Consider the following 14,753-nt stretch of genomic DNA (forward strand, 5'->3'; position numbering starts at 1 on the left):
AAAATGGCAAATAGCTTTCATTTACTTTAAATGAGGATTTCGCGTTTTCTAATGAATAGAGGTCCATGAATAGGGCATAATCTAAATTTCTAAAATTTGTCAGTATTTTCAAGGACAGTAATGTTCCCAAATGACCACTTACCTAAGGATTAGCTAACACACATTAATATCATATTAGAAGAGAAACACGCCAATGCAAAGTTTTAAATTACCCCCAAAAATAACCTTATTGTCGCTTAAATTTTAAAGAAAATTCGCTTTCGAAGGCATGTTTCGATCATATTTTACGTCAAACGTTTACCTCAATTTTAACCTTCATTAAAACATTCATCTTGCGATGCTTCGTTGATAATTTTTTACGTAATTTAATACAGGCTGACTCATGGGGAAGTACTTTTAAGGACGGCAGCAATTTTTGTATAGAAATGTATGGATGCAAGTAACGCATTCAGATGTAAAGAAACAAAACAAAAAATTAAATATAAATTATTTACAAATAGCATCATTAACCACTGTTTATTTACAGCAATCTTTACAACAATTGCTAAAAACTGTGTCTATCCACAGTAATAGTGCATGCTTAACAGTCAACGTAGCTCGTAGTGTCGGCGGAGTGATTGATTGACTTATACTGTTAAGTAGAAGGAAATAGGTAACCTGTCGTCCGTCAACATTCTGTCTCTGCAAGAAAATCCTATTTGTGACTCTCTGCTGTAATGGGATGCTTAGTAAATGCTGATATAGACATGCATGTATTTTTCAAGCTTGCAAGCGGTAACGGCATAAAGCAGTAACGGCATACCGACGCTATATAAGGATAAAGCGGTAACGGCATACCAACGCATTATTATAATAAAAATAATACGCTATATAATGATAAAGCGGTAACGGCATATCAACGCTATATGTGTATCAGGACGGTTTTCTCAGTAGACGAATAGTGCACTACAAGACGTTAGAGCGGTTACACTGCAAACTTTTTAAAACTAGTTCCTTCAAGAATCGAGTCGACCGAGAAAGGCATAACGTCCACATAGAGATGAATTCATCTTGAACCTTATGGAAGATAGAATCCGATAAAGAACTATTACGCATCGCGTACGTGTAACTAAATCCACTTTTTAGGGGATTTTAAATGAAGAACATTTACACCCATTTCATTTTCAGAAAGCTGAAACTTTGAAAACGGAAGATTATCCTCTATTCGTGGGATTTTGCCAGCTGTTTTTAGTGCAAAGTGCATTGAAACGGATTTCTGAGCTCATACATAATTAAAAGTTGAAGTTTGTTTTTATACCTGAAAATGTCCTCAGTGTCCGCTGTTACGGTCACATGCTTGTAACCTCAAATCTACCCTTTGCATATCTGCATGCGTTTCGATCCTTTTGAATATTTGTCCTGGTATTGTGACCGACTTCTCGATTAGCCAATGTCTTCTACTAGCAAGACTCAATGTCAGATGCTATTAAATTTTTCTGAGAAAGGATATACCAGAATTGTATTAAAATGTTCCCAATGTTGATCGTAATCAACTGCGATTTCAGCATGGTAAGGCAGCAGTCCGTTTCAAAGCGCCAGTCATCTGGGTGCCATTTCAGGGTGCTATGTGTGGTCAATATGGACCAATCCGTTGGCCACCCAGCCCGCTCCATTAAGCCTCGATTACTTCTTATGCGTACATTTGAAGGCCCTCGTTTGCGAGAATTCAATTGATGCTTATAACTGGAATATTGTGCAAGTCTGCGAGAAATGCCCCAGACATCCTTGAAACTGTGTCCCAGTCACTCCACCAACGGTGCCAAGTATGTATTAATGTCGGTAGACACAATTTTGAACAATAGTTGTAAACACTGCTGTAAGAAAGTAAAGATCAAAGATGCTGTAAGTAAGCATTTTATGTTTCCTTTCATGTCCCCTTTCTTCTGTTACTGCTTCAACACTTCACTTGTGCTTGTTACAGTCCTACATGAAATATTATTATTGTAATGTGCTTTAATATCCCTAAAGATTTCTTTCTTCAGTTCTGAAACAACTTATATGTGCACTCCAGTGCTTTAAACTGATTTTTAAGATTTAGACATTCTGTGTATAAGAAGAAAACATAATATAGGTAAACTTATATCTCTTATTTAGGTGAATTACAGGTAAAAACCAAAAGTTAATTTAGCGGTAAACTGACCGGTATTATAATTTTTAGTTATCAGATTGTAATTCACATATTTTTGCACACCACAAGTTCATAGAAATACGCTTAATATTTACACTAGACGGGCAAGAAGAAGTTAATATTTTATTGAAATAAATGTCGGTGTCTTTTATAAAACAATGTGCGAAATGACTGTGTCGGATAAATGTGGGAAATTTCGGATAAAATGTGTGAAATTAATCATTGTTTGTATGGCAAGATGATAGCTATAAATAATTCAAGAAGAACGGCATAAATATAGCAAATTCTCCTTGATATCAGAAGAATATCACAGATTACAAAAATCACTCACAAGTTTAAAACCGTTATCAATAAAAGAAGCTCACACTCAATTGACTTCGAAATAAACAGTTTCAGCTATCATAGCTTTAAATGCTCGGATAAACGCAGCAGTATATTAGTGGGAGTTTCGGGAAACCTTACTCCTTGTGTTTCGAAAATGCGTTTTCAGAAGCTTCCATACCTCGGGTTCTAACTGAGCTATCTTAGTAATTCAAACATAACTGCAAGCTCTGTAGCATAATACATGAAATAAAAAATTACAGACAAAAACAGTAGAATAAAGGCAATTGCACGAAAACGCATAGTTAACTTTTTGCGTAAAATGGGATAAATTCGAAAAAATAATGCACTATACCACAAAAGATATATATATATATATATATAAATTAAAGCATAGTTAAATTATTATAAACTTTTGGATAAATGGACTAATCTTTGGAATATGGTAACAGGTAGTTTGGCGACATTTTGGTAAGGTGATAAAGGTTACTAGCTAGGACTTGTGATAAAGGTTACTAGCAGTGTACATGGATAAAGTCAATAGTGTGCGCAATGCCATTTTTGTGCAATTCTGGGATGTTTTTTTAAAGTCAAAATGGGTCAACGTGTACATGGATACCGTGTATGTGTAATTCTTAAAAACGCGGCAAGCAGTGGGCGATTCTGCACTTTCTCCCAATTTCGCACCTAATCTTCGTCATAATTAAGCACTTTTGTTCCATAAAAGTTCTAGCATAAGCGTAATTCGACTAGCAGATTGTTGGGAAATAAATGTTGAGAGAGAGGGGGGAAAAAAAACATGCCTTTACTTATTGAAGACAAAATGGCGTCCCCCCCCAAAAAAAATTGGAGGTTGCTATAGCAGGTTGGTCGCCAAATTTTCGCCAAAAAATCGCCAAGTTACCCTAATCCGAAGATTAACCGATGAATGTACTATTTAATGTATTTGCAGTTGTGAAAGACGTGAGGTTTAAATTGGCTTGCCAGATATTTGAGATACGAAATGCATAGAAAGTGTTTCATAGAATTACTTCATTTCCTTGTATTATGTTCATATTGAAGGAAAATGTCGTTAGATAGACAATAAGTTAAACTTGTTTTCGTAGGCCTAACTCAGGCAGCCGGGCAAGTTCGTTTTAAAGACCACAAAGCGGAGAGAGACTCGAAATCGGCTGCCTTGTACCGGAAAGCTGGGGCCATACCAGTGACTGTAACTAATGTACCGGAACTATGCATGTGGTGGGAGAGTGCTAACCTAGCATTTGGGATGACTAAAAATCATTAGGACATCAGAAGAACCGTTGGAGGCAGCTCAGGTAAAAAAACCATCATTTTAGTAATACATTATATTTACTCCTGCATTCCTGTTCCACTCACTCTGAGTTGCTTTAATGTATCCATTTAGTATGGCTGTATAGAAAATGAACATCTAAAAAGTGTCATATCAGTGGAAAAAAAGAGCAGTTACGTGGAGAATTAAAAATACGCGTTATTATCCTGTAATTATCACAGATTGGTCAGTAAGTTGGATATGGTCTGTACTGCTGCAGTGTACAAAATTTAAATTTGTTTTTAATACGAATAAACTTAAGATTTTTAAATTACCGTTTAATTCGAAAAAATTTGAAAATGATAGCCTACCATACCAATTTAAGGTTTGAAAACATCAAAAGTAGCAACCAATTTCATTTATACAATTTCTTTTAAATACAGGTGTCTGTCGATAACATCGCAAAAAAAGAAATACAAGAAGAAAATATTGTAGAAGAAAGAAAGCGAGGAGAAAACGTAGCAGTTTTAAAATATCATGGTATAAAACATCGTGAGAGAAAGTAAAGCGGTTTTTAAAATTTCGCAGTGTTAGTACATCATCGTATTAAATATTATGGTAAAAAATAAAGCACCTTAAAATCATCGCACGATAAAAACATCGCAGACATATGTTTTAAAATTTAGAAAGTTTTTAAATGCATGTTCGTATGATGATTTGTGGGCGCAATAGAAGGGGAATATTTTTGCCCCTACGTTTCATATTTTTAAATTAACTAATAAATTTTTACTGAAATACAAGAAAAATTTCATGCCTTAAAACCACTTCACCGTTTACCCAGAGAGACTCGCCGATTTGAAAATGTTATCAGTAGCTTGTAATTAGCTTTGAATCCTAATACAACATAAACATATAAATATTATACAAAATTATTTGAATATTTAAGATGGTCATTGACTTTTTGATATTATTTGAATTATTAAAATCGTTCAAAGCTACTGACGACACTTTTCAAGTCGACGAATCTGTCTCAGGGCAAACGGTGAAGTGGACAAATATCTGAAAATGTGCAGAAATCAAAGATATGTATTGCAGTTAAAAGAATTTTAGACTTATGTAATAAAATATTAAAGGTCGTTATTTAATAAATCTCTTTTATAAAATCTTAATACTATTTTTCATGAAACGTATAGTATAAAAGATAGTATAAAAATGATTAGAAAAAGGAAAATGATAACTGCGTGATATTATTACCTGTATTGAAATTGTAAAATTGTTTCGTAAATTGTCTTTACTACGATTATTTTATACCACAAGGTTTTAGATCTGCTTCTTTTTACAACGCCTCCTTTTGCTTTCTTTTCTCTTACGATGATTTGTACGGCGAGGATTTCCACTTGAGGTTGTTTTCTCCACTACCTCTTCTTCCGAAAGTGTTAGTCTGTAACCAAATTACAGAATGCAAATTTATAAATCGCAAATTTTGGTTAATAGCGTCACGATAAAGTATCAAACAAGCGAAAATCAATGAAAAAAAAAAATGCTAAATAACATAAACCAGAGAGATCTAAGTTTGAAAAGGAATATGTAGATATAGAACCAAAGCTTCATACGTACGAAACCAAATATATCAGGAAATAACAGTATGACCTAATGAAATAATAATAAATATTATTACATGCGTATGAGTTCGTAATGGATTGAATGCACACAGAACGGATCATAGCTTGATAAAATTTGTTTTCACAAAAGAAACACTTGAGAGTTCTCTAACTTTTCATAAAAGTACTCGCACAGCTCTTCTCAGTAAGACACAGCGCAATCAGTAGTTATCACTTCAAACTACTAAGAACGTTAAACACAAGACAATATAAAGAGCCTCAAATGCATAAGCTCGCACAGTGAACTCTCAGTATTCCCAGTACTCTGTAGAGACATTAGGTTAATTGGAAGCAGGAGAGATGAAAAATGAGCAACGCCCTCGACGGGTATTGAACCACGGACCTGTGGAATACGCACCCAGTGTGCTGGACACTATACTACGAAGGCATGCTAAGACTACGGGAGAAATACCTTGTAACTCTAAGCTATAAATCTGTACTAAATGGAGACTGATGCTCTCTACGACTTTATATAGTTTCCTCCCCCTCCTCCGAGAAATTTCCAGTTCCTTCGATTTATCAAAATTGCTAAGTTTGGCGACTTTTAGCGATTTCTTGCCAAATTTGGAGACAAAAATTAGTCTTCGAAACCCCTCACCAGCTTAGCGCTGCCTGTACGAGTACTTTTATGAAAAGTTAGAGAACTCTCAAGAGTTTGTTTTATGAAAACAAATTTTATCAAGCTATCATCCGTTCTGTGTGCATTCAATCCATTACGAACTCGTACGCATGTAATAATATTTATTATTATTTCATTAGGTCATACTGTTATTTCCTGATATATTTGGTTTCGCACGTATGAAGCTTTGGTTCTATATCTACATATTCCTTTTCAAACTTAGATCTCTCTGGTTTCATTATGTTATTTAGTGATTTTTTTGAGGGGCGGGGGGGGGCAAAATAGACGAAATACACGCCAATGGACAAAATAGACGTTTATTTCAAAGTTACAGTAACGTACCCCTAAACCTCTTCCTGTAACCTATTTTTCAGACAAAGTTTCACATTCTTGAGGCCTTTCATGTAACATTTTAAAAGAGGTATTACAATTTACATATAGTTTCACTAAAATTATGTAGATTTATGCAAAATTCGTAACAACTTAAACTCTAAAGCAGAACAACAAATGTAATTTTCAATTAATAATTACAACAGGAAGGTATGCGGAAAAGAGGGAGATAATACTTTATAACACTATCTGAAGAATTAATTATTCTCCTGCAAATTGTTACAAAAATGTGAAGCTGCGATGTTTTTCAAACAGCTGTAGAGACATTAGGTATTTTTTGGAAGCAGGCAGGATGAAAAATTAGAAACGCCTTCTCCAAGAATCGAACCACGGACCTCTGGAATACCGGCCCAGCGTGCAGACCACAACACCACGAAGGTACGCTAGGAAGGCGGTAGAAATACCTTATACAATTTACAAAAATAAAGCATTAAAATTCTTTGTGAACTCTAAGAAAAATATAATGAAATATAAACTAATAAATATCTCCAACAATTTCAACAGAAATAGAACCGGAGGATTCTCAAAACACTGGACAGTAAATTATCGTATATTTCCTTAACTTTCGTTCTCTGAAAAATAAACACAGTTTGATTTCTTACATATAAAATGTGTGATTGATGACTAGACGTAAGCGAGCATGCAAGCCTTCTAAAATATATTTCCTTAACTTTCGTTCTCTGAAAAATGAACACAGTTTGATTTCTTACATATAAAATGTGTACTTGATGACTAGCACGTAAGCGAGCACGCAAGCCTTCTAAAATAGGTTGACAAACCCATTTTGTTAAGTTTTGTTGCTGTTTCACTGAGAACAAAATCTTAGTTTTAGGTATTTTTCATCTTCCATTTTAACTTTGATAATATCGATTTGAGATGAGCACGGGATATTGCTCTAGAATATTACAATTTTGGTCAGATAATTGTTGGACTAATAATACGAATCTGGAAGATGACAGCAGATTGATAGGTTCTCGAAACTTCAGCAGCAGACATTTGATAACACTGTTTAGGGATCCTTCCTTTTATCTATTAACTAAACGTTGAGGAATCTAGGGATCTACTAAGCGAATAATCACTTAAGTCCAAGAATAGAAACGTAAACTCAAGAAGGGTTAATTACCCTTTATTGCTCAAAATAAAGATTAACCAGATAGTCCCTTTCTCAGACTCTTCTTACAACAAAGCCTCTGCGTGGGCTTAAACTCAAAAATGTAAGAAATAAAAACTTAACTAATGACTAATTAAAGAAATTGGGCCAAAGTTAACACAATTTCTAAACTAGTTTGCACGTAATATTAAATTACTGAATTGTAGACGGAGACTAGAAGAGACAAGAAAGTTGTATAAACTTAAAAATAACTGTTGTAGAATTAGGATATATCTTAGAACTGATCCAAAAATGTTTTCCATTTTCAGCAAAGAGTCAATCAAATCACTATGCAAAAGATTCTGCATTAAACCGTTACTTCCTCACACTTTTACATTCGCATCAGTATGAATAGCCGGACATTCTGAGTGTTCTTTGTATGGTCCTCTTTCCCTTGTATATGGTCAAAGCAATCTGGACATTGGAGCAGGGAGTGATACTGTTACGCGTTATTTTGCATGGATGCGGATATGTATATATTTGGAAGTGACACATTAAAGCAAATGAATGTGTTGCGTAACTCAGTAATACTTTATATTTACCTTAAATTTAACTTTTAGTCAAATTTAAGCTTATTGTCATAGACTGATTAAAAATTTATGCCACCTGCTGCTAATCTTGAGAAGGTTTATGTTATTGTAGTCACTACAGTAATTCTGTGGATTTTACTTCTTAGGTGCCACTAATTTCCTTTCCCGACTTATCGAGATGGAAGTAATACTTCTACGCAGACAAGAACTCAGTAAAATTTAACTTAAAACTTTAAGCAGTCTTCACCTCAAAATTAACAAAGAATATACAGGTAAATGTCTACTTAACTATGCTAAAATTCACGGGTCCGTGACACTTAGCCGACGGGACACTTAACCGACACCAGTTAGCCGACAGGACATTTAGCCGACACGGACATTAGCCGACTTAGCCGACAGGTCATTCAGCCGACAAGACATTTAGCCGACAAGAACACTTAGCCGACAGGACATTTAGCCGACACGGACAGTTAACCAACAAGACATTTAGCCGACACGGACAGTTAACCGACAGGACATTTAGCCGACACGAACAGTTAGCCGACAGGACATTTAGACGACAAGGACACTTAGCCGACGCATTTAGCTACGGGACTCTTAACTGTCAAGACATTTAGTCAACAGGCTACCAAGCCAACAGTGACGTTTAACTGGCACATGCCTAATAATAATTTAAAATTACTATCAATTACAAAATTACTCGACTTCTCCATAAGTTCAATATTTGTTTTTTCACCTATCAGTAAAATTCATTTTTTGATTCTTATAGATCTCATATGTGCTTTTAATTATTGTGTTAATTTAGCCTTGTTTGATATGTATCGTGCTGTTTGGTATATATTGGCCAAACTGAAAAAGCGCTGAAATTTCTCGTCAGGGAATTTGAATTAAATTTCGAAAGGAAAAAAGAATTTTTTTAGCTAAGTACGGCGGTCACTTAATTACATTTGGGATATTCAAAAATTATCCGTAAAGCTTCTTCATTAAATCAACTGGGTTCTTTTGAACACTTTCACATCATTAATAATTTTTCTTGTTTACTTAACGATATTAATTTTCCAATCTCGCTCTTCCAAATACTTTCAAATTTCTAATACTTTTACGTTTCATTACTATTTTACTCAATACATCATGTTACATTCTTTTTCCTTACAAAATCGTTTCGCTCCTCCCACAAATAAAATTTCCTTTCCCTATCATGAAAAATCTAAATAATGCAATAAAAATTGTTGTTCTTGAATTATACTTTTTATAGAAACATATGGTGGGGAAGGGTCCGTTTCGGTAAAATCCTAGTATACGGTGCGGCCTTGGCGCGATTTTTAAAATTGTCGCCAACACCAAAATGATGCGTTTACGTTTGTCGCCAAATTTTTGGCAACCTCAAAGTAAAGCGTCACCACAAGTTTGAGTTGGCAAAAAAAGTAAACAAAATGATAATCCTAAGATAATAAATCCTAAGCATACGGTGAGGACACAAGAAAAAAAGCAAGCATTTAGAAATTGAAAATAATTTTTAACAGACCTTTATAACAAATAAAAATATAATTTTCAATATGCATCGCAACAAATACAAAACATTCACATATCAAATATAATAAATTAAATACCATGGCTCAGTGTCTCATATGTTTTAGGGTCTATATCATAACTCAAATGCCATGGCCCTCAAACTCGGGTGGCGGATATATTGCTTTTATTGCAAATATAAAGTCTTTAATTATTTCGGATGACGATTTATTATTTTTGAGGCGCCGCCACATATATTCCACCAAATAAAAGTCAAACTCTTCGCTTACCTTTTTCGTCCCCTTCATCCCACGCTTAATAGCACTCCACGTTCCTTCCAAATCCTAGTATACGGTGCGGCCATGGCGCGATTTTTAAAATTCGGCAGCAATCCGGCATCTACTGCCCATTGAATTACAGCAAGCTTTCCTTCCAGTTCTAACTTCCAAAAAAATTTCGTGTTTAAATATTCGCAATTCATAGCACTGCACATCATAATCGAAAAGTAACGTTATCCAACTGTAGAACAAAATACGTTAGCAAAGAGAACTGTAGAACAAAATACGTTATCAAAGAGAACTGTAGAACAAAATACGTTAGCAACTCGAACTGTAGAATAAAAGACGATATCAAACTAAAATCATATTCAATATCTGACCAAAAATCGATTAATTAAAAAATATTAACCAATCACAAACTCGGCGGAACCACTACTGTTATTTTAAAAAATACAAAAAATAAAAGATAAATAAATTTTACCTGAACATACGTTATCCTTTCTCATTCAGTTCAGCCGAAGACAGAGGATTAACAGAACTTCAAACAGTGGTTTGAAATAATTCTTCTCTTCCAACTGCACCAATCAAAACTTCTCAATTTAATATATTTAATGTGCATGCGCGAAAATGCTCCCAAATGCACTCTCCTACAGAGCATTCAATTGGCGCGCTTATTAGTCTCTTAAACCAAAATTTCGCCAACTCTCATGTGCACCGTATACTAGAATTAAGCCTTAGCCTCGAAATATATATTATTTTGTTATTAGAAACAATAAAAAAAGTGCATCAAGACAAACAAAGGTATAAATTATTGACCTCTATAATGCCACCATACTTGAGATAAAAATTCTGTAACATTTTATTGACCACGCCTCTTTCTTAAAATACTTAGGTTAATGTTTATAGCTCTAAACTGGTGCAGTATGTTTAATTTAGAAGTAAAATATTCTTTAAGGTTTTATTTCCTTCATAAGTGAATTCTATTCTCAAAAATTACATTTTTCACTCTTCATATATCGAAAACGTTGCGGATATGAAATTCTGGACGTTGGAAAATTTCCGAAGAAAAATCGGAGGAATCTGCAGAAGGAGGAGCATCAAGCAGGGCGGAGCAAAGCGAGACATCCTGAAAAGCCACCGTAATGTGGTGCCATCTATCAAATCTAGATTTAACTAGATCAGTCATGTAACTAGACAATATTACGTACTCTGTTTTGAAAGTCGCGATGTGTAATTTTCAATATAATACGTTAATACGGGTACTATTCGGTTTTGAGAGCCGTAAAAAATCGCCAAACTATTGTTGATGCCATTGCTGCCACAAATAATTGCGGCAACCCTAACGCAAGAAAGGAAGTATAATGGTAAATAACTACACTCATGTCCATAAATTAAGGATAATGCAAAATCAGGCAAAGGAAGAGTTAGAAGCAAAACAAATTTGACTTATTTGTAAAGGTTATTTATTAAACAAAAGGTAAAGAGCAGAAAAAGATGCTATATGTCTGATATTATTAAAAAAAAATAGTCATTTTTTCTCCCTGGAGCAAATTACAAAAAACACATATTTACAAACAACAAATATTACATGGTTGGTATGATTGTTAATACATTGTATGTCTCCCAGACGATGCAATACAGTCCGTACACCGCCTAGGCATGCTGAGTATCAAATTATCGATCTGATCTTGGGGGATATTACACCACTCAAAAAGCAATGCTCTCTGAAGTTCCGGTAGACATGTAGGAGGAGGTTTACGGGCTGCAACTCGTCGGCCAAGCATGTCCCACACTGCTCTACTGGATTCAAGTCCGGTGAGAATGCTGTCCAGTCCGTACGGGTGATATCCTCCGATTGAAGGCATTCGCTTACGATGTTTGCACAGTGATAATTTGGATTTCCTCTGAGTGTTTGACAAAATTTTACGTTCTTAAGTTAATAATATTGGCTAATCTTTAGAATATGATAACAGGTAGTTTGGCGACATTTTGGTACGGCGATAAACAGATAAAGGTTACTAGCTAGGACTTAAGCAGTGTACATGGATATAGTCAAGAGCGTGCGCAATGCCATTTTTGTGCAATTCTGGGATTTTTTTGAAGTGAAAATAGGTCGACGTGTACATGGATGATACCGTGTATGTGCAATTCGTAAAAACGCGGCAAGCAGTGGGAGATTCTGCACTTTGTCCAAATTTCGCACCTAATCTTCGTCATGATTAAGCACTTTTGTTCCATAAAAGTTCTAGCATAAGCGTAATTCGGCTAGCAGAATGTTGGAAAAAATGTTGAGTAAAAAAAAAGAAAAAAAATTTTCCTTTACTTCGTGAAAATAAAATGGCGTCCAAACAAAAACTAGCAGGTTGCTGTAGTAGGGTTGGTAGCCAAAAAACCGCCAAGTTACCATAATCCAGAGATTAACCATGATATTAATTCATTACTGTTCAGTATAATACGTTCAGAGTTCTAATATCTTAGACTTTTTCATAGTTCATTACTGATTTAAATTTCTCTTTGCTCCACGCATTAATTTTCATATAAAATGGTTAGGTAAAACTACAGATTATTATTTACGACGTATTGAGGAAGCACTTCCGCAAAAGATCCGTTAAATGTAAACATCGCCAAAAATGGCGATAAAAGTTCAAAGCTGGTAACCCGGCGAATTGGTTTGTCGGAGGTAGCAACCTGGTTCGCTCATAGAGAATATTTCTCATCTGTTCGGGGCTCCGTTTTGCCGCTGGCTAGCGGTGCGCGTATATTTACTTCCTCCCTAGGAAACGCAACTCGCAACTAAATTTGGCGATTTATCAGGTCTTGGCAAAATTGTGTGGCGAGCGTATGCGCAGAGATGGATGAACTATCGCGATGATATGTCGTATTTTCTAGCGTGATACTTGATCGCCGATTTTTCGTAATGGTGGCTTGTATGTAATCGTGTATGTGTCAAACATAATTACTAAAGCAGCAAACTTCATATGTGATTAGTGGGGGTTATTAAATACAGAAAAATGGCGGTTCATTTTTCAACAGAGTGTACTTATGGTGCTTTTTTTTATGACTTGACTATGGTGTCGAGCTATTGGCAGTTACTAGCACTGCATATGGTTAGCGTAGCCGCATTACAGTAAAGATAAATATTAAATATATACGAGGGGGGGAATAAAAAGAAACCTCCTTCAGCTGAGCATCAGCTTATATGATATGATAGCAATGTAGGTAGAAGTGCTTTTTTTTTCGGCGTATGGAATGCTGGAGTTGTACGTACTATGGCTCAGCATCTGTGTTATTACATCTTTCCTGTACATTTTTGGCATTTGGTAAAACCATGATATTTAATAATGAATGTATTTGGTTGAAAGTGAACAATAAAATAATAATAATTCTTTCTAATTTAATAATGACTATTCTTAGTTTAGCCTATATACACTAATGTCCATAAATTAAAGGATAATGCAAAATCAGGCAAAGGAAGAGTTCGAAGAAAAACAAATTTGACTTTTTTGTAAAGCTTATTTATTAAAAAAAAAGGTAAATAGCAAAAAAAGATGCTATATGTTTGATATTATTAAAAAAATAGCAATTTTTTCTCCCTGGAGCAAATTACAAAAAAACCCTATTTACAAAAAACTAATATTACATGGTTGGTATGATTGTTTATACAGTGGATGGACAAAAATATGGAAACACCTTGTGAAATGCATGTTTGAAAAGAAAGATTGATTTTAATGAAATATGTAGGTGGCGCTGGCGTGACTACTGACGCCACCTATACAACTTCGTAAATGTGCTAAACAGTTCAGTTGTTGTCGAAGTACTGTTATGTGAGGTTGTCATTGCATTATGTCAGAGTTAACAGACTTCGAACGTGGGCAAATTGTTGGAGCACGTATGGTAGGTGCTTCCGTAAGCAAGGTAGCCGAGGTGTTTAGTGTTTCAAGAGGTACTGTATCGAAGATTTATTCCGCATATTTGAAAAGCGGAAAAACATCATCTGCTAAATCACAGCGCGGACGAAAGTGTGTCCTGAGTGATCGTGACAGACGATCATTAAGGGCAATTGTGACGAAAAATAAGCTGCAAAAGCTGAAAAATGCACAGCTGCAAAAGTTACTGTTGAATTGAATGTTGTGTTACCGAACCCTGTGAGTACCAAAACAATTAGAAGGGAGCTTCATAAACAGGGAATTGCTGGCCGTGTTGCAATCGAGAAGCCACTCATCAGTGATGCTAATGCCTGTAACAGGAAAAGTTGGTGTTTAATTCGTAAAGCCTGGACTATAGAGCAGTGGAAGCGAGTAATATGGTCTGACGAGTCTTCTTTCACATTGTTTCCCACTTCTGGCCGAGTTTACGTCTGGAGAACGCCCTCTCAAGCCTATAATACAGACTGCTTGTTGCCAAGAGTGAAACATGGCGGGGGTTCTGTTATGGTTTGGGCAGCCATATCGTGGTTCTCTGCTAGTCCCATGATAACTGTGTCAGGGCACATGACTGCCAAGACTTATGCGAACATTTTGGCCGATCAAGTTCATCCCATGGTACAAACTTTGTTCCCCGATGGTGATGGTGTCTTCCAAGACGACAAAGCCCCTGTTCACACAGCTCACATTGTCCAGAACTGGTTTTCTGAGCACGAGGATGAGTTGTCCCATCTCCCCTGCCCACCACAGTCACCAGACCTGAATATTATCGAACCTTTGTGGTCTACATTGGAATGGAAAGTGCGTTCTCGTTATCCACCGCCAACATCGTTATCTGAACTTGCCACCGTTTTGCAGGAAGAATGGTATAATATTCCCTTGGCAAACATACAAGAACTGTATTTATCCATTTCGAGAAGACTGCAAGCTGTTTT

The 14,753-nt window shown here is 35.5% G+C and overlaps 1 pseudogene across 1 annotated transcript in view; it reads left to right on the forward strand.

Annotated features, from left to right (window-relative positions):
* LOC118204086 (fatty-acid amide hydrolase 2-like) overlaps positions 1 to 14,753 on the forward strand; it is an 83,940-nt pseudogene that overhangs the window by 45,615 nt on the left and 23,572 nt on the right. Inside the window, exon 4 of the transcript XR_015040681.1 lies at positions 3,595 to 3,804. The product of XR_015040681.1 is annotated as a fatty-acid amide hydrolase 2-like (transcript). The remainder of the gene's footprint in view (positions 1 to 3,594; positions 3,805 to 14,753) is intronic.

This window comes from Stegodyphus dumicola, chromosome 1 (genome assembly GCF_044657685.1).
Source record: "Stegodyphus dumicola isolate Sdum_Otavi_A_Nest chromosome 1, ASM4465768v1".
NCBI lineage: Eukaryota > Metazoa > Arthropoda > Arachnida > Araneae > Eresidae > Stegodyphus > Stegodyphus dumicola.